The 21185-nt window shown below is 43.9% G+C and overlaps 1 pseudogene; it reads right to left on the bottom strand.

The window, feature by feature from the left end:
• Nucleotides 1-404: 404 nt before the first annotated feature.
• On the bottom strand, nucleotides 405-1210 carry LOC118654340 (annotated as a pseudogene).
• Nucleotides 1211-21185: the final 19975 nt, after the last annotated feature.

The following is a 21185-nucleotide window of genomic DNA, read 5'->3' as shown; positions in this document are numbered from 1 at the left end:
AATCATCTGGATGCATAAAGCATTAGTAGGAATAGATTTGGGCTATTACCCAATCATCAAACTTTGGTGAGCTGATTATTGAAGCAAGGACTTTAGAAAGAGCTCTAGCTTCAACATAATCAGAATGATAAACATTATAGGAGTATAATAAGAATAATCAGAAGTTTTACTCAAATATTTTTATTCTTTTTTATTTCAGCCCTTGGGGCCCTTTATTGAAACTCACAGCACAATATTTGAGACAGACAGTGTTGACTGGCTGAACCCCAGGAGGCTGAGAAATTGAGATCCCAGCACCTTCCTGCCCTCCTGGGGGCCATTCCTCCGTGAAGGCAACCAGACCTGAGCAGCTCCGGGCTGGAGGATGGGCAGTCCAAACAGAGGTAATAAGAACATTTGGAAGCAGGGTGGCCCTGCAGCACTGCCCGAGGCTGGGGGCCCCCAAAGTCTGATAGTTGTGGCATCCATGGGGGAAGACACACCCTCAGCTGTTTTTATGAGCTCGTTCTTCCACATAGAGCTGCATCTTTAAAATGTCTGATGTCATGGTTTTTAGGGGTATCAGCCGGGGGTCATGCATGTGGACATCCTGCTCATCTGCCAGGATCCAGGGGAAAGCCTTGATGACCTGGATCTTCTCCATGTTGCAAGTGGCAGCTTCCCTCATGTGCACCAAAATTGTGAAGGTGCAGCCTGGGGGGTTGTGGTCCAGGACAGCATCACACACGCTGATCTTCAGGATGAAAGCTCAGAGCAGCTGCTCCACGTGAGACAGCAGGGAGTCTGAGCTGATGGGCAGCAGTGGAGGCTGGGTGATTTCAAAGATGAATTTCTCCACTGGGCGATGCTCTTTGTCCAAAATTACCACCACCACTTTCTCCACATAATTCTTCTTCAGGAGCGGCTTGACACAGTGCAGCATGTCCTGGATATACTGGTTCAACTACGGGTGGCAGGACATCTGGACAGGCATGTTGTCTTTCTTCCGCTTCTGGAAGATGCCCACTGGGCAGACCTCGCGCACCTAGAGGATCAGGTGCACGGCCACCTCCAGGAACTCGCACAGCACCTCTGCCACCACTTGGCCAAAGTTGAGGTCCTGTCGCGTGAGCGTAGTCATCCTTCCCGCCACCTCGGGGGCATCAGCTGCACCGCAATTAGCCTGTTCCCTGGCCACCCACCCGCTGTCTCGGGGGTAGGAAAGGCCAGAAGGGCCACAGAGGCCAGAGGCACAGGGCCGGGAGCGGAAAGCACACTGCAGGTGGAGAAGAAGGGCTGGAAGGAGACTCCACCCCCTCCCGGGGGTCCCGCCCCGGAGGGAGTCCCGCCCTTCTCCCTCCCGGGGCACCTGCTCCAGCCTAGGTTCATGGGTTGCTGCTCGCCCCGCGCTGGGAACCACGGACAAGACCACTGGCGCCTCCAGCTCAATCCAAATATTTTTATTCTTGTGTGATTACTATGGTTCACAAACTCATGTACACTGGAATAGTATCTGTTAACATTCTTTGAAGCATTTAAAAAAATGTTTTCTTCTATAGAAAATTTATTTTATTGTGCCAGATGTCGGGGAAAATCCAATCTGACCCTTATTTATTTATTTTTCCTTTTTAAAAAAAATTATCGGGGTGTCACTGTTTAATAAAATTCTACAGGTTTCACATGCACAATTCTACAACACATCATTTGTACTTTGTATTGCATGTTCGCCATCCCTAGTCAAATCTCCAGCCTCCACCATTTATCCCTCATTTTCCTTCCCCCATCTCCTCAAACCTCCTCAACCCAGCAATCACCACACTGTTATCCATGTCTATGAGTTTTTTCTTTTCTTTCTTTTTTGCTAAATCTCTAAACCTCCCTATTCCGCCTCCCCCAATCTAACACCAATTTTAATTGAAAATCTGATCTTATATTTTTTCTTTATTGATTAAGGTATTACATATGTGTACTTATCTCCCCATTTCCCCCACCCCCCACTCACGCCCTCACCCCCTTGGTGCCTATGTCCATTGGTTAGGCTTATATGCATGCATACAAGTCCTTTGGTTCATCTCTCCCTCTTACCCCAACCCTCCCCTACCTTCCCTCTGAGGTTTGATGGTCTAATCAGTGCTTCTCTGTCTCTGGATCTCTTTTTGTTCATCAGTTTATGTTTTTCATTATATTCCACCAATGAGTGAGATCATGTGATATTTATCTTTCTCTGACTGGATTATTTCACTTAGCATAATGCTCTCCAGCTCCATCCATGCTGTTGCAAATGGTAAGAATTCCTTCTTTTATACTGCAGCATAGTATTCCATTGTGCAGATGTGACACAGCTTTTTAATCCACTCATCTGCTTATATGCACACTAAGGCCTGTTACACAAAAAGATTCATGCAATAGGCCTTCCCTTCCCCTGGCTGCTGACACTGGTTTTCCTCCAGCACCCGGGACCCAGGCCTTCGTTCTGGCTGGAGCCGCCTTCAAGCCTTCGCGGCTCCAGCCAGAGCCTCCTTCAGTCTTTGCTCCACTGCTTCACGTCTATGTATGCAAATTAACTGCCATATTTGTTGGTGGTTAATTTGCATATCTCGCTAATTAGCCAATGGGAGGCATAGCAAAGGTATAGTCAATTACCATGTTTGTCTATTATTAGATAGGATAGGCTGTTTCCTAATCTTAGCTATGATAAATTGGGCTGCTATGAACATAGGGCTGCATATATCCTTTCTGAGTGGTGTTTCTAGTTTCTTAGGGTATATTCCTAGAAGTGGGATCACTGGGTCAAATGAGAGTTCCATTTTCCTTTTTTTTTTTTAAAAAAAAAAAAACACAGAATATGATTATATTTAATGCACACCATTTTTCTTTTTAGAGGAAACTCCATACTGTCTTCCATAGTGGCTGCACCAGTCTGCATTCCCACCAGCAGTGCACAAGGGTTCCTTTTTATCCCCATACTCCCCAGCATTTGTCATTTGTTGATTTGTTTATGATAGCCATTCTGACAGGTGTGAGATTGGATTTGCATCTCTCAGATGATTAGTGACTCTGATCATATTTTCATATGTCTCTTGGCCTTGCTTATGTCCTCTTTTGAAAGTGTCTATTTAAATCCATTGCCCATATTTTGATTGGGTTGTTTGTCTTTCTTTTGTTAAGTTGTATGAGTTCCCTGTAACTATTGGAGATTAAACCCTCATCAATGATAGCATTGGCGAATATGTTCTCCCATGCAGTGGGCTTTCTTGTTGTTTTGTTGATGGTTTCTTTTGCTGTGCAGAAGCTTTTTATTTTGATGTAGTCCCATTTGTTTATTTTCTCTTTAGTTTCCATTGCCCTAGGAGCTGTAAACCTGTACTTGGAAAACTACAGGAGACTGAAAAAAGAGATGAGGAAGTAATAACCAGATGGAAGAAAATGCCATGTTCATGGATTGGTAGAATCAACATTATTAAAATGTCCATACTACCCAAAGCAATCTATAGATTCAATGCACTCCCCATTAAAATACCAACAGCATATTTCACAGACCGAGAATGAACTCTCCAAAAATTCATGTGGAATAAAAAAAGACCCTGAATAGCTGCAGTAATCCTGAGAAAGAAGAACAAAGTAGGAGGGATCTCAATACCAGATATCAAGCTGTATTACAAAGCCACTGTTCTCAAAACTGCCTGATACTAGCACAAGAACAGACATATAGATCAATGGAATAGAATAGAGAACCCAGAAATTGACCCAAGCTATTATGCTCAATTAATATTTGACAAAGGAGGCAAGAGCATACAATGGAGTCAAGACAGTCTCTTCAAGAAATGGTGCAGGAAAAATTGGACAGATACATGCAAAAAAAATGAAACTAGTCCACTAACTTACACCATACACAAAAGTAAACTCAAAATGGATAAAGGACTTAAACATAAGAAGGTAAACCATAAAAATCTTAGAGGAATCCACAGGTAGCAAAATCTCAGACATATGCTGAAGCAATATCTTCACCAATGTAGCCCCTAGGGTAATCTTATATTTTTATAGAGCAGGAAAATATTAATTTAGGCCCCAAACTCAAATGAGGGTGGATGGATAGCCATAGATTATCAACAGAGAATACTTTAATCTTCATCCAAAGCAATATATAAATGAGACAGACAAGTTCCTTTTAATCTGCATCCATGAGGCAGATATTCCCTTGAGAATGAGATATTGCTCATCAGTCTTTAGCCTGACTCCTTGTTCTATGTATAGCCTTTTTTTTGTCTTTCATAATACTCACATATCAGGCAAAATAATCAATAAAACAATTGGGACTAGTTGATGCCTATACGTAACAAATAGCTTTGGATGTCATTTGGCTTGCTGGATTATGCCTATTGTCTCATTCCAGGTGTCAGATAATTTTCCTTTATATAAACTTTATCTACACTAATAAAAGACAAACATGCAAGTTGACGGTACCTTCGCTATGCCTTAAGCCATGCCCACCAGCCAATCAGAGCGGCTATATGCAAATTAACCCAACCAAGATGGTGGCCAGCAGCCACGGAGCTGGAGCGAGCAGGAGGCTTGATTTCTCCAGCGATGGGGGAAGCCAAGCTTCCTGTCTGCCGCAGCAGCTCTGAGCTCCCCTCAAAGCAACAAAGTTTCAATTACAGAAGATAAATAAACCCCAGGTACCTGCTTTCAGCCAGCTGTGGCCACGGAACTGGAGTGAGCAGGAGGCTTCCCTCCTGCCTGCCCTGGCCGGCTCTGAGCTCCTCTCAAGGAAACGAAGTTTCAATTATAGAAGGTAAATAAATCCCAGAATAAAAAAAAGAAAAAAAGGAGAGGCTGGGAGCTTCCATCTCCAGGGGGCTTGGCCAGCCTGAAAATGGCCCTCAGCCCCTCACCCAGACTGGACAGGCACCCCAGTGGGGACCCCCCACCCTAAAGAGAGTGTGGCCAGCCCGAAAACAGCCATCAGCCCCTCACCCAGGATGGCCAAACCTCCATGGGGTGAGGGTCCCCACTGGGGGGCTCTTGACCAGCCTGCAAACAGTCATCAGCCCCTCACCCAGGCTGGCCAGGCACCCCAGTGGGGACCCCTACCCTGAAGGGGGTGTGACCAGCTGAAAACAGCCATCAGCCCCTCACCCAGGCTGGCCAGGCACCCCACCGGGACACCCACCCTGATCCAGGACACCCTTCAGGGCAAACCAGTTGGCCCCCACCTGTGCACCAGTCCTCTATCTTATATAATAATAAAAGGGCAATATGCAAACTGACCCTAACAGCAGAAAGACTGGGAATGACTGGTCATTATGACACATACTGACCACTAGAGGGCAGATGCTCAATGCAGGAGATGCCCCCTGGTGGTCAGTGTGCTCCCACAGGGGGAGCTCTGCTCAGCCACAAGCCAGGCTGACGACTGTCAGTACAGTGGTAGTGGTGGGAACCTCTCCTGCCTCCTCAGCAGCACTAAGGATGTCCGACTTCAGCTTAGGCCTGCTCCCCACTGGCAAGTAGACAGCCCCTGAGGGCTCCCGGGCTTCCAGAGGGATGTCTGACTGCCAGCTTAGGCCAGATCCCCCAGGGAGCAGGCTTAAACCAGCAGGTGGTCATCCCCCAAGGGGTCCCAGACTGTGAGAGGGCACAGGCCAGGCTGAGGGACCCCCCCCCCCAAGTGCACAAATTTTTGTGCACCAGGCCTCTAGTATATATATAGTTTTTAAGGATTTCATAGTAGGAAGATTTAAGTAAAACTACTCTTCTCTATTGTAGTAAATATATTTCTATTCACTATTCCTCATCTTTATATAAAAGAAATCATATAAAATGCACTTCTTATGTCTGGTTATTTTTCTTAATATTATGGTTTCTTAGATACACTATATTGTCATTGTGAATGGTTCATTCTCATGCTGTATATTATTTTTTAATTTAATTTTGTTTTATTTCTTAAACCATTACAAAGAGTATTACACATGTCTCCTTCCCCCCCTTGACATTCCCCCAGCCTCCCCACCCTCCAGTGTCTTATGTCCATTGGTTATTCTTATATGCATGCATACAAGTCCTTCGGTTGATCTCCTACCCACCCCCAACCCTCCCCAGGCTTCCCACTGTAGTTTGACAGTCTGCTCAATGCTGCTCTGCCTCTGTATCCATTTTTGTTCATCAGTCTATAATGGTCCTTATTATCCATAAATGAGTGAGATCATGTGGTATTTTTCTCAGTTCCCAGGGGCTGTCTCAGCCTCACGGGGGCCATCTCAGCCTCACAGGTCCCATCTCAACCTCACCGGGGCCGTTTCAACCTCACCTGGGTCGTCTCAACCTCACAGGGGCCGTCTCAACCTCACCGGGCCCGTCTCAGCCTCACTGGGGCCGATTCAGCCTCACTGGGGCCGTTTCAGCCTCACCGGGGCCGTTTCAGCCTCATCGGGGCCGTCTCAACCTCTCAGGGGCCGTTTCAACCTCACAGGGGCTGCTTCAACCTCACCAGGGCCATCTCAACCTCACTAAGGCCGTTTCAACTTCACCGGGGCCGTCTCAGCCTCACAGGGGCCGTCTCAGCCTCACGAGGGCTGTCTCAGTAACACAAAGTTTGGCATTCTGTCTTTTGTTGGGCAGATCCTTGCTGGACAAAATCTCCAGGCATTCTTGGTGGCTAAATATCTGGTATGCTTGCTTGGAATTCATTTTCTACTAAGTGCACAGACTTCTCGTCTGCTGTCTTCCAGCGTCCCATGTGAGACTGGATCTGGTGGACCTGCTTGTGCGTTTGCTGGTTCAGCGGTTCCATGTTGCCAGCCCAGCCGGGTCCAGCTCCGGCTTCCTCCAAACCTGATTCTGCTTCTTGAGTGTGTCCCTTATGCATGCGAGGAGTTGAAATCTGCAGTTTGTTGGGTTGGGCTGCACAAGCGCAGGTGGTTCCTTTTGTACCACTGGCACAGCTTGGGCAGGGATATAAATTGAGTAGGGCGGGGTCTCCGGGAATCACCAGGGTGGAGCAAGGGGTAATGGCATCTCTGTGACTCCTTGCCTCTCCACGACTCCTTGTCTCCGCGTCCCTGAGTGCCAGTGAGCAGCTCCGCGAGAAAGCCCCTCTCACTCTCTGACCCGTTGCAAGGCCATCCTGCCTCTCCCATAGGGGTCTGGGACCTCAGAATCCTTCCCCAAACAAGCTCAGTGGATTCAAAAGTTTGTAGCCCCTTCTGATTGAAAAAAACCCACGCATCCAGTTGCAGCCCGCTTGTACCTCTGTTCTTGGCAAATCACCAGGGCTGAGCAAAGGGCAATGGAGTCTCTGTGACTCCTCGCCTCTCTGCGACTCCGTGTCTCCGCGTCCCCAAGTGCCGGCAGGCAGCTCCATGATAAAGCCCCCCTCACTCTCTGACCCGTTGCAAGGCCATCCTGCCTCTGCCCGTAAGGGTCTGGGACCTCCATTCTTGGCACCTCTGCATATCCTACTCAGTCTCAATGTTCTTCTTTCTTTCCTTCCTAGGAGCTTCCACTGGGCCAGCTTTCCCATGGTTCTGAATGATAGCTGTTTGTTTTATAGTTGGTAGTCTCAATGTTGTTGTGGGAGGCAGCATGCACAGGTCTGTACCTTACGTCGCCATCTTGGTTCCCTCTCTGCAGCAGTTTTAATGGGTGAAGGCCAATGTTCCCACTTATGCTAAGCCACCCCCAGACTGTGCATTTGTTGCAGAGAAGACTGGTTTGTCTTCGTGATTGATCCAGGCTCCCCAATGGCTGCTGAGCTGCACTGCTGGCCCACTCCTGACATGCACACAGCCTGTGGCTTGCTCAAAACTACCTTGTGTGAGTATAACAGTTTGTGTTTTTTTTAACTGTAACTTAGGCCCCAAACTCAAATGAGGGTGGATGGATAGCCATAGATTATCTGTACTTTGACAAACTGGAGGTTGTTTTCTTTTTTTCTCTTAGAAATAGTGAAGTTATAAACATTCTAGCATGGCTTTTATGAACATATGTGCATAATTCTGATAGATATATTCCTGAGAGAAAACTTGTTATGTACTAGGTGATGACTATGTTCAGATTTAATAAATTATACCAAATGGTTTTATAAGGTGGTTATATCAAATTACATGCCCACCTTCAGTTTTAGTTGACCCACATCTATACAAAAAATGTTATTTTCCATTTTTCTTTGTTTTATTTTGTTTTTCTATCCTGGTTGTTGTTTGGTTGACACTGTCCTTTTAAATTGTATTTACTTGATAATTAATGAAACTGAGAACCTCGATATATATTTATTTTCCATCTGATTAACTCCATTTTCCTGAAAGTCTGAGGTCATATTTTATTCTGAGTTGTATGATTTCCTTTATATATATATATATATATATATATATATATATATATATATATATATATATATTAACATATTTTATTGATTTTTTACAGAGAGGGAGGGGGAGAGATAGAGAGTAAGAAACATCGATGAGAGAGAAACATCGATCAGCTGCCTCCTGCACATCTCCTGCTGGGGATGTGCCCACAACCCAGGTACATGCCTTTGACCAGAATCAAACCTGGGACCTTTCAGTCCACAGGCCGACGCTCTATCCACTGAGCCAAACCGGTTTCAGCTATATATATAATTTTAAACATATTTATTAAATATGTTAATACTCATACTATATAACACATTTGATTTTGGTATATGCACACATATTTGAAGCCATTAGCATAGTCAATTACAGAATATTTTCATTATCTAAAAAAGGAAGTCTCATAGGAGTGAGGTCAGCAAGATGGCTAAATACAAGGTCCCTACTTGCATTCCCCTATAGCAACAATAACTTGACAGCCATGCATGAATAAATATGCCTTTGTGGAAGCTTTTGGATCTAGGTAGGACTTTGCAAAATCCTGGTGAAGTCAAAGAATAAGTATAGTAGTTGTGAAAAGGCAGACCATACTCAGGTGACAGGCTTGCCAATGGTGGTCCTGGCTACAGAAGCAGAAACAATTGTGGATTTAACAGAAACCTCATTTGGCCTTTCAACTAGCACCACCCCCCAAGGGACTTGGGAGAAATCATGCCCACCTCTGTCTTAAGTATCAAGACTGCAGACTCTAGTCTTGGTTGTGGTCACTGAAGTGTCCAGCTTTACACCTTGTCAGCCATGATTCAGAAGCAGCCCTGTTCACCCAGAGACCCAAAACGAGACATATTATTCATGTCTGTGGAAAAAGATCTATCAAACTCAGTCTAATTACAAATCCTGAAACAGCCATGTGACCTGACTCTCACTATTATCATTCATGGTCTGGAAGTAGTTCTGCTCTCTGAAGGGAATCAGTGAGACACATGCTTGCCCATGTCCCCAAAAGCAGGTTCAATGACCTCAGTTTAACTCATCCTGAATCAGACCTGTGAGCTTCCAGCCCTGCACAACTATGGTCTGGGAACAGTCCTGCATATACAAGATCCTTGTATCAGACATGTTCAACAGTAACTCTGGAGACAGGGCTTCAAATCTTGGACCCATCTATGGACCCTGAAGCAGCCCTGATACTCAGTTCAAACATATTTAGTCCACAGTACAAGGACAGTCCTACCTGCCCATGGATCTACCTAATAACACAGCATGAGCCCTCCCATAGACCCAATAAAAGCCACACCTGTCTTCATATCTTGTAACAGGCTAGTCATTTGTAGGTCCAACTATAGATCAAAATCAGACCCTTGTCCCAGACACTACTTTATCGACTGAGATTCTGGATGCAGTTCTATTCACCTAGACCAGAAAGAATCCAGACTCACCTGAGTTCCCACAGGTCCACAAATCATGGACCCCACTGTGACCAAGCAACAGCCATGTTATCTGGTCCCAAAACATCTTGACAGCAATTAATGAGGCAATCACATCATCCTAGGGACCTGAATCAAGGTCTTTACCTGACAAAAAATCAGTCTGTAAGAATAGGAGAGGGGTCTACTTCTTCAAATGCAGGGAAACCAATGAAAGGCTACACATATCACAAGGAATCAGAAAAACATAACACCATCAAAGTAAACTAATAAAGTTTGAGTAATTGAGCCTAAAGAAATAGAGATTTATAAAACCCTTGAAAAAGAATTTAAAATAATAATTTAAAAGAAATTCAATGATAAACAAAAGAAAATATATAGACAACAAAAAAGAATCAGGGAAAAATACATTAGCAAAATGTTAAGTTTAATAAAACTTAGAAACCAAAAGTAGAACCAAAAACAGAAAACCTACTTTCCAGAAAGTAAGGTAAAGGAATTGAATGAATGGGGGAATGGCCACAGTTCAGTATAGAGGAGGTAGAACGAGAATTAATTGATAAGAAGAAAAGTAAAAAACATTCTCTCAATGTATAAATTAAAAAACAAAACTTCCCTTTATTTAATCTATCTATCTATATTTCCATCTATTTTTCACCTTTTTTTCCAGTAAAATAATTTAACAGAGAGCACCAATAGCAGACTTGATTATGAAAAACAATCAATAAAATAAAAAATGGTCATTTGAAAATAGTCATAGAAACAAAAAAAGAAAATAAGTAATTAAAGAATATGGGATCTGCCCTGACCAGTTTGGCTCGGTGGATAGAGAGTCAGGCTGTGGACTGAAGGGTCCCAGGTTTGATTTTGGTCAAGGGCATGTACCTTGGTTGCGGGCATATCCCCAGAAGGGGTGTGCAGGAGGCAGTTGATCGATGTTTCTCTCTCATTGATGTTTCTAACTCTCTATCCTTTTCTCTTCCTCTCTGTAAAAAATCAATAATATATATATATATTTTTAAAAAGAATATGGGATCTATGTGATGTCATCGAGCAAAGGGAAACACACATTAAAGGAATCCTAGAATGAGTAGAGAAAAAGCAGCAGAAATCTTATCGAAATAAATAATGGCTGAAAACTTCCCAAATTTGGGGAAAGCGAGGAGCATTCAGATTCATGAAAATTAAAAGATCTTGTGAGGTCAACCAAAAAAGACACATTACAATCAAATTTCCAAAAATTCAAAGACAAAAAGAGAACTTTCAACGTAGTAAGAGAGACAAGGGAGGATTGCGGCCGGCAGTATGGCAGTGAGGGAGAGAGTGTGAGTGAATGAGGGAGCAAAAGGAGATTGCATGGACGTGTGGTGCGTGTGTGTGTGTGTGTGTGTGTGTGTGTGTGTGTGAGAGAGAGAGAGAGAGAGAGAGAGAGAGAGAGAGAGAGAGAGAGAAAGAGTTATATTCTGCAGGACTTTTGAGGGCTGGCAGACTGGGCTCTCCTAGCTGGGTGACCTCTACTACTGCTGCAATCTCTCCTGGGGTGGCCGGCTCTTCCACAGAGGCCACACCATTTTAAAGGGGATAGATGCTGTGACCAGGATACCAGCCTCACTTCCACCCTGGAAGACCTCAGACACCACCCGGGACCCTACAGTCACACTGGCCAGGGACCTGCTGCCTCAGCTGTGAATCCATGAACACCGAGACTCCAACTTCCCAGGTCAAAGACTCCTATAAATTTTGTCCAGGGGGAGACAAAATGGTGGCTGAATAGGCAGATGGGGTCCTGTGCATTCTCATGGAGCAGATTGAAGGAACAGCTGCATCCAATTATATCCACCCAGAATTGGAGAGTTAAACACAGCTGGAGAGCCAATCCATGGACAGAAAGGTCAGAGGTTGCCTGGAGAACAGTAGGATCAAGGATCTGGGCTGGAGAGAGATGCACCACCACCAGGACTAGAGCATCAGAGTCAGAAGGAAACTGTGCTACACCAAGTCCGTGTCCCTTGGGGACACGCATAACACTTGACTGTGGAGGGGGTCCACAAGGCTGTTGGCAGTGGAGGAGTCTAGATCTAAGCCCACAGCAGTGGGGAACTCTAAATCTATACCCACAGCCATGGGAGGCTGCACCCAGAAAGGCAGCCTGAAGTTCTGCACTTGCCATGCAGTGCCGGGGAGAGAAATGCGCAGCGACGTGGTTCCTCTGTCTTTATATTTTCCTTGCTTTTACTTGGATCTTTTCACCAACAAACACTAACCAAGGCTGTGGTGCAGGTGGATGTAGTTTTGTGGAGGCTGGGGAGCAAGACAGGGAGAGCTAACCAGGAATCCAGCTCTGGGACAGGCTGATCCTTCCAACTCTGAACAGCCACTTTTCTTCAGAAGAGACAGACCCTCCTAGAAGCACAGCCACACCCAAATTTGAGCTGTGCAGGGAAACAAGGATTCTGAATGCTCCCAGGGAGCCCACAGGGTCTGGGTTGAGAAGACATTTGGTCCCAGAAACTAATACAGCAATACCCCAACCTAGAGATGGTGTGAGAAATAGACACTTGTGTAAATACGACTGAAAGCAGGCAAACAAAGCAGGCAGATTGGTCTTGCATGCCTGGTACCATGGCTGTGGAGACAGCCACAGAAGAGTAGTGGATCACTGGGAACTTCAACACTGGGATGACTACCTAACAGGTAACTGAAAAGTGGCAGACAGAACAGTAGAGAGGGGTCTTATACCAACCCCTATGGTACATTAAAACTCAGCTGAAATGAATGAAACTTCACTTTTTTATTTTTTTATCTTTTACTTAAGGAAGAAAAGGAAGAAAATTTTTTCTTTATTTTATTTTATTATTTTTATTTATATTATTATTTTAACATTTTATTTTTTTGAATTAGTGTTCTAAATTCTATTTTTATTTTTTATCATTATTTTACTTTATCTCATTTTTTCCTTTTTGCCAACCTTTTCTTCCTCATTTCTTTTTTTTTTTACATCTGGTTTCTCTTTTCCTGTTCCTGCTTTAGTTTTTCTCTTTCTTTTCTTTTTACTCCTAGTTAAAAATTGATCTTCTTTATCTGCTTTATTAACATGTTACTATTATAGTAATCTGTTGGTTTACTCATATATCTAATCTACTGGTGTCCTGGGACTGTCAGGCTGCTCTTGTAGCCCTTGGACCTGGAGACTTTGACCAGACACTAAGCCCAGACTCCTAAGGGTAGGAGTAGGGCTTCATGACGTGGACCTTGTTGTCAAAAGGGAGGTCCTATAGGGTATAGGTTCCAGAATATTCAAAAGCTTAGAGTGAAGAGTGAGCTGAATCAGGAACTGGCAGATAGGATTAAAAAAAAAAACACGATATACACACACACACACACACACACACACACACACACACACGCGCGCATACATACATACTAGAGGCCCAGTGCACAAAAATTCGTGCCCTGGGGGGAGGTCCCTCAGCCCAGCCTATGCCCATTCACAGTCCAGGACCCCTTGGGGGATGTCCACCTGTCGACTTAGGCCCACTCCCCGGGGGATCAGGCCTAAGCTTGCAGTCAGACATCCTTCTGGAAGCCAGGGAACCCTTGGGGGATGTCTGACTAAAGGCTTAGGCCCCCAAGGGGTAGGGTCTAAACCATTAGTTGGACATTCTTAGTGCTGCCACTGAGGTGGGAGAGGCTCCTGCCACCACTACTGTGCTGGCCAGCCATGAGCCAGATGCTGGCTGAGTGGCAATCCCCATATGGAAGTGCACTGACCACCAGGGGTCAGCTCCTGCATTGAGCGTCTGCCCCCTGGTGGCCAGTGCGCATCATAGCAACCGGTCATTCTGCCGTTCAGTCAATGTGCATATTAGCCTTTTATTATTATTATATAGGATGTCCTTATTTCCCCCCTTTTGCCCCCTCTACCCAGCTCTTGCCCCCCACTTCTCTTTGGCTATCACCATACTGTTGTCTGTGTCCACGGGTAGTGCATATATTTTCTTTGGCTAATCCCTTCTTTAAATTCCCTTCTTTAAATTTTTATTTTTAGCTAAGTGCTTATAACTGCACTATTATATATTTTCTATCATATCATTTAGAATTAAGATATTTTTTAATTGAACCCTTGTAAATTTTAGCAAAAATTAATAAATTATGCTAGAAGCAATTAGGAGATTTTTCATGTAATGCAGATACATTTCAATTAATATTTTATTAATTTTTAATTTTTTAATATTTTAATTTGAAATAATCTCATACATGTAAAAAAAACTATAAAATACTATAGCATATTATATGTACCCTTCACCCAATTTCTTAGGTGTTAATAATTTAAACATAACCATTATACAACTAACAAAATTTGGAATATATTTTTCTTATAATCTCTTTAATGTTACTTAAATCCATTTACTTTGTTTTTGTTAATCTTCACCCAAGGATATTTTTCCATTGAATTTTAGAGAGAGTAAAGGGAAAGGGAGAGACACATTGATTGGTTGCCTCCTGCACATGCTCTGATAGGGACTGGGGATCCAGCCAGCAACTGAGGTACATGCCTTTGACTGGAATCGAACCTGGACCCTTCAGTCCACGGTCTAATGCTCTATCCACTGAGCAAAACAGGCTGCAGCTTAATTCATTTGCTTTTACTCTATATGTGTCTTTATATTTAAAGTGGGTTTTGTTTTTTATTCACCCTCATAATCTGTCTGTTAATTGGTGTATTTATGCCACTGACTTTCAGAGTGTTTACTGATAGAGTTACTACCATATCAGGTGGCTTCTGGGGCTTCAGGGGCCGGCCTGGGGCTTCTGGGCCGGCCTGCGGTGCGGGATTGGATCTGATCACGGCCGGCATTCAGGTGGCTTCTGGGGTCACACATGGGGCCTGGATGGAGACTTGCACTGTCCTGCCCTGCCTGCAGTATGCAAATTAGCTGCCATCTTTGTTGGTGGTTAATTTGCATATCACACTGATTAGCCAATGGGAAGCATGGTGAAGATACCATCAATTACCATGTTTGTCTATTATTAGATTGGATGGAGAGAGAGAGAGAGAGAGAGAGAGAGAGAGAGAGAGAGAGAGATTGATTGATTTTAGAGGTAGAAATGGAGGAAGAGAGATGGAGAAACAGTGATGAGCAAGAAACATGGATTGGTTGCTGCCTGCACAACCCCTGTTATAGATCCAGCCCACAACCAGGCATGAGATCTCACAAATGCATGGGTCTATGCTCAACCAACTGAACCACATCATTCAGGACTGCAGATCACTTTAATACAGGGAATCATGGTCACTGTGGTAATGGTATTAGTAGCTCAGAAGGGACATTGTGAGCCTGGCTTTCTGCTGGTCCACTGTTTGTGGCAGGTGGGTATCAGAACAGAGCATAGCAATAGAAGTTGAAATGTAGGGTATGGGGGAGAGATAATGGTTTTGCAGTGGCCAGGGCCTTTAAAAGATGAGTGGACGTGAGATGAATTGGAGGCTGGAGAGTAATTCAAACAATAGGAGATTGGGTTGGTACATATTTATTTCTGTAAACATTCACCGGGATATTGTTGTGACCCTCAGTGTGCCCTGGCTAGGGGAGTAACAGTAAGTCTTGTGGATTAGCTTAGCGGCTTGAATGGTCATGTGTGAGACTCACTGGGCATGGTACAGAGGGCCTGCACAGCTGGGACTTGAGTAACGGTTAAGTGGAGAGATGTTGGCTGTGACTGGTGAAAGGACATCAAGTGCAACACCAGGGGAGGTGGGCTCTTCAGGGTATCTGAGATCTGATTGTGGTTCTTCATAGGTTAGATTGAAGGAAAAACAGTCATGGAGAGAGGCTTTCATAGCAGGACTGAAGGCTGCCTCTATGAGTGTGGACTATCAGAGTCAGGGCAGTACGTGATCCTGTGAACTTGGAAAGCATTCTCTGGACAACACATGCTGAGTAATAAGTAAGAGCGCAAGGAGATGACTGTGGGGTCCGGGACTGTAGGAGTGGAGGTGTGAGAGAGGTGTGGAAGATAGAGTGATGTGCACTTGGAGAGGGAGTGTGACTTCATGGCCAGAGCACCCTGACATTGACATAAGAGTGAATGAAGGGAGAGTCCATTTCTGGTGGAGTCTGGATGATAAAATAAGGGTTATTTTGGGGTAATTGCCTGAAAAGAGGGGTGTTTTGGTACTACCTGCCAGGTTCAGAGCTTAGGTGACATTTATGTACCCACCTGCCTTTTGTTGTTGGGGGAGACACACTGATTCTTAGGAATGAGGTAGCATACATCAGTGTTACCCGGGCTTGGCAATCTCCACAGGCATGGGTAAGGGAGAAGGATAAGAGAGAAATGGATTATGGAGGTGGCAATCTACAATTTTGGAAAGTAAGGTAATTAGGAAACAACCCATCCTCGCCACAGCAAATTTGCATTACGTTTGAAGTTGTGCCTCTGGGAATGAAGCTGTGTGAGAGAAGTGTTCCAAGAACTATGTGCAGCAGGTAGTACAAAGCAATGAGCTCAGCACCCTGGGATTGTGGTTTGAGGGTGAAGTGTGATGCCATGTTTTTGGTGTCTTTGAGGAACAATCTGAGGGACTACAAAGGTAATGCCTGACAAGACCAATATCAAATCACTCAAACTCTCTTTATGGCCAACATCTCTTCTTACCCTCTGTTCTTGACTCTACTGTCAAGAGGAAGTATGGCGAAAATGTGAATCCCATAGCTCAGTTATGTTCTATCTGCTCAACTGCCTTTATTGTGGGAAGACAAAATATCACTAGAAATGTAAGATGACAGTGATTTTCATTTTATGAATGTCTGGCATCTTCTCTGGTGTGTAGAGTGAAGAGAGCAGATTGATGTGTATGATGGAATATGACAGAGTTGGAACTTTAGGAGTGAATCTGGTCCCGGGCTGTACTGTCCCCATTATGACAGTATATGAACTTTGAGGACATGGACATTGCCTTCTCTCAGGAGGAATGGGGGCTTCTTGATGAGCCTCAGAGACTTCTCTATTGTGATGTGATGCTGGAAGTTTTTGCACTTTTATCATCTGTAGGTAAGACCTTCACATTCTCCCAATGTCCTGAGATGATCTCCTCTCTTCCTTTATTCCTCTGATGTAGCTTTCACTCTTCTGCAGCCAGACCACGGGCTCTGCTAATTTCCCCAATGTCTTGTCAGATGTGCTATGGCTGCCATGGGTGAGGTCTGTGGAGAGCCCTGAGCCAAGGACTCCACAAACATCCCTAACACTCATTGCCTCAGACAGTGCAGGATGTGTCTAGGAGTCAGGAGTCTTATAGACAGCTTAATGGGTCCACCTGCTGTTTCTCTCCCTGGGAGGATGACTTTGTCCAGATGCATGGCTTCCATTTCTACCTCCTTCCTCTAGCCCAGCCGTGGGCAAACTACGGCCGGCGGTCCAGATCCAGCCTGTTTGAAATGAATAAAACTATTGAAAAAAAGAAAAAAACCATGAACAATATATCTGCTATCTACAAGAGACCCACCTCAGAACAAAGGACTAACACAGACTGATAGTGAAGGGATGGAAAAAAATTTTTCAGAATTGAAATGAAAACAAAAGCTGGGGTAGGAATACTTATATCTGAAAGGGATGCCCACTCTCACCACTCCTGTTCAACATAGTACTGGAAGTGCTAGCCATAGCGATCATAAAAGAAGAAGAAATAAAAGGCATACAAATTGGGAAAGAAGTAAAACTGTCCTTATTCACAGATGACATGATATTGTACATAGAAAATCCCAAAGACCCTATCAAAAACTACTAGACTTAATAAATGAATTTGGCGATGTAGCAGAATTTAAAATTAACACCCAGAAAACTATGGCTTTTTAATACACCAACTAGAGGCCTGGTGCACAAAATTCATGCGGGGGGGGGGGGGTCCCTCAACCCGGCCTGCACCCTCTCCAATCTGAGACACCCTCGGGGGAAGGGGAGGGTAACTGATCAACCAAAGGACTTGTATGCATGCATATTAGCACAACCAATGGACACAGACACTGGGGCTGTGGGAGTTTGTCCTGGGGCTGGGGGAGGGGGTCAATCGGTGAAAAAAGAGACCTATGTAATACTTTAAACAATAATAATAGAAAAGAACATGTGGTCTAATGTCTCATTTAAGGCCATTGTTGTTGATTTTATGCCTGGATGATCTATTCAATGATGTAAGTAGGGTGTTAAAGTACCTTACTATTGTTATACTGTTAATATCTCCTTTTATGTCTGTTAATATACTTTTATGTATTTAGGTGCTCCTATGTTGGGTGTATAAATGTTTGTAAGAGATATATTCTCTTGTTGGAATTATCCTTTTAGCATTATGTAATCCCTTTATTTTTCTTCTTTTATTGCCTTTGTTTTAAAGTAAGTTATTTTTTCTAATAAAGGTATTGCTACCACAGTGCTTTTTGTTTCAATTGGAAGGAAATACACCTTCCATGTTTGGCTTCAGTCTATGCATTTCTTTTTTTTTTAATTTAATTTTATTTTTATTTTATTTATTTATTTTTAAATTAAATCTTTATTGTTCAGATCATTACAGTTGTTCCTCTTTTTTTCCTCATAGCTCCCCTCCACCTGGTTCCCACCCCACCCTCTTCCCTTACCCCACATCCCCCAAGTCCTCATCCATAGGTGCATGATTTATGTCCAGACTCTTCCTGCACCCCATATACCCTTTTCCCCCCAAGAATTGTCAGTCCACTCCCTTTCCATGCCTCTGATTCTATTATATTCACCAGTTTATTCTGTTCATCAGAGTTTTCATTCACTTGATTTTTAGATTCACTTGTTGATAGATATGTACTTGTTGTTCATAATTTTTATCTTTATCTTTTTCTTCTTCTTCTTCTTCCTCTTTTTAAAGAATACCTTTCATCATTTCATATAATACTGGTTTGGTGGTGATGAACTCCTTTAGCTTTTTCTTATCTGTGAAGCTCTTTATCTGGCCTTCAATTCTGAATGATAGCTTTGCTGGATAAAGTAATCTTGGTTGTAGGTTCTTGGTATTCATCACTTTGAATATTTCTTGCCACTCCCTTCTGGCCTGCAAAGTTTCTGTTGAGAAATCAGCTGACAATCTTATGGGTACTCCCTTGTAGGTAACTAACTGTTTTTCTCTTGCTGCTTTTAAGATTCTCTCTTTGTCTTTTGCTCTTGGCATTTTAATTATGATGTGTCTTGGTGTGGTTCTTTTTGGATTCCTTTTGTTTGAGGTTCTCTGCGCTTCCTGGACTTGTAAGTCTATTTATTTCACCAGGTAGGGGAAATTTTCTGTCATTATTTCTTCAAATAAGTTTTCAATATCTTGCTCTCTCTCTTCTGGCACCCCTATAATTTGGATGTTGGCTCGCTTGAAGTTGTCCCAGAGGCTCCTTACACTATCTTCATAGTTTTGGATTCCTTTTTCTTTTTTCTTTTCTGGTTGGGTGTTTTTTACTTCTTTGTATTTCAAATCTTTGACTTGATTCTTGCGATGCTCTAGTCTGCTGTTGGATCTCTATATAATATTCTTTATTTCAGTCAGTATATGCTTAATTTCTAGTTGGTCCTTTTTCATACCCTCTAGGGCTTCACTAGATTTATCAAGGGTCTCATTACATTTATCAGCAGTTTCTAGAAAATTCTTGAAAAACCTTAAAAGTGTGGTTTTGAACTATATATCCAGTAGTTTGCTTTCCTCCATTTCTGTCATTTGTGACCTGTTTCTTTGTCTCTGCATTTTGGCTGCTTTCCTGTGTTGATAGGGTGGCTTTCTGTACTAGATGTCCTATAGGGTCCAGTAGCTCAGCCTCCCCAATTACCTGATGTGGAGACTCTTGGTACATGCATTTGTGGGATGTGTGCACAGTCTTGTTGTAGGTAAGCCTTGATTGTTGTAGGTATCACTGGGAGGAATGGACCTCCAGGCCAATTATCTGTGAGAATCAGCTGTGTCTACGGTGGGAGAACTTCCATGATGGAGATATTCTTATGGGGCAAGACTTGCTTCAGTGGGGCTTTGGTGCTCACTGAGTCTGCCCCGTGAGGCAGACTCCCTTGAATGTAACTTTCCATCTCTCTCTTGCAGCCTGTAAGATTATCTCTTTGTCCTGAACATTTGCCATGGTAATTATGATGTGTCTTGGTGTGGGTCTTTTCGGGTTCACCTTGTTTGGGACTCTCTGTGCTTGTGTGATTTTTTCTTTCCCACCTCTGGGAAGTTTTCTGATATTATTTCTTCAAATAGGTTTTTTAACCCTTGTTCCTCTTTCTGTTGTTCTGGCGCCCCTATTATTGGTATGTTGTTTTGTTTCATGTTGTCCCATAGCTCCCTTAGGCTTTCCTGTTGTCTTTTAATTTTTTTCTCCAATTGCTGTTCAGTTTGGGTGTGTTTTGTTTCCCTGTCTTCTAATTCGCTAATTCAGTCCTCCACTTCTCCTAGTCTACTGTTGAAACTTTTGAAAGGGCGAGAGCTACACCCTCCATCTTGCCCAGGGTGAGGGCTACGCCCTCCATCTTACCCCAGATCCTCCATTTTGGGGGCAGCTGCCTTAGCCATGTGCTCATCAAGGAGCTTCTTCCCGGAAGCCCAAGCCTCTGCTAGCCACACCTAGGATTTCGTTAAACTAACCAATGACAATCAAGGGAAGTGTGCGCCATAGATACGACCACATCCTGTGTAACGAGACACTGACTTGCGCCCGGTCAATCGGCAAGGCCCACAGTCCTCTCTCCTCCCCTACGCCAACCTCCCATAAAACCCCTCTCCACACAGAGCTAGCTCTCTCTGCCGCTTGCCGCTGCGTCGGTGAGTGTGGTCGGGGAGCTAAGCTAGCTCGAATAAAGACTCTTTGCCTTTGCATCGGACTCAGCTGGCTCCCTGGTGGGCTTTTGGGGATCCTGAAATCTGGGCATAACATTTGGGAGCTCATCTGGGATCCCCAAGACCCTCGAGGGACCCCTGATCCGGAGAGTCTGACTGGCCGTGGTATGTGTTTGTGTGTTGTGTATTCTGTTCTGTGTGTTATATGTTATATCCTGTGTGAGCTCACTTCTGAAATTCTGTAGTGCCCTAAGCGGTCTAGAGGGACACACTGCTGGAGGGCTATGGGCAGGGAAAGTGGGAAGACATTCTGCTCTTCAGGAGGGATGTGGCTTCCCCTTATGAGGGATGCGGCTTCCCCTCAAGGATCTGAGACGAGGCGGGTCACTCCCTCCAGGTGGAGGGCTCCAGTTAACTTATCAACTCAGTGTTCTGGAGACCCAGGACTGTAATTTAGATAACATGCCTAAGTTTAACCCAGGTTACCCAAGGGCTCTAGATAATGTGTTTATCAAACTAGGTTCCTCATTCCAGACCCATGGGCTCTAGATAATGTATATCTGTCAATTCAGTGACCCCGAGACCCAAAACTAT

The sequence above is a fragment of the Myotis myotis genome, unplaced genomic scaffold, assembly GCF_014108235.1.
Source record: "Myotis myotis isolate mMyoMyo1 unplaced genomic scaffold, mMyoMyo1.p scaffold_m19_p_4, whole genome shotgun sequence".
NCBI classification, from domain to species: Eukaryota; Metazoa; Chordata; class Mammalia; order Chiroptera; family Vespertilionidae; genus Myotis; species Myotis myotis.
The sequence above is the reverse complement of the archived record's forward strand: the minus strand, read 5'-3'. Positions and strand labels throughout refer to the sequence as shown.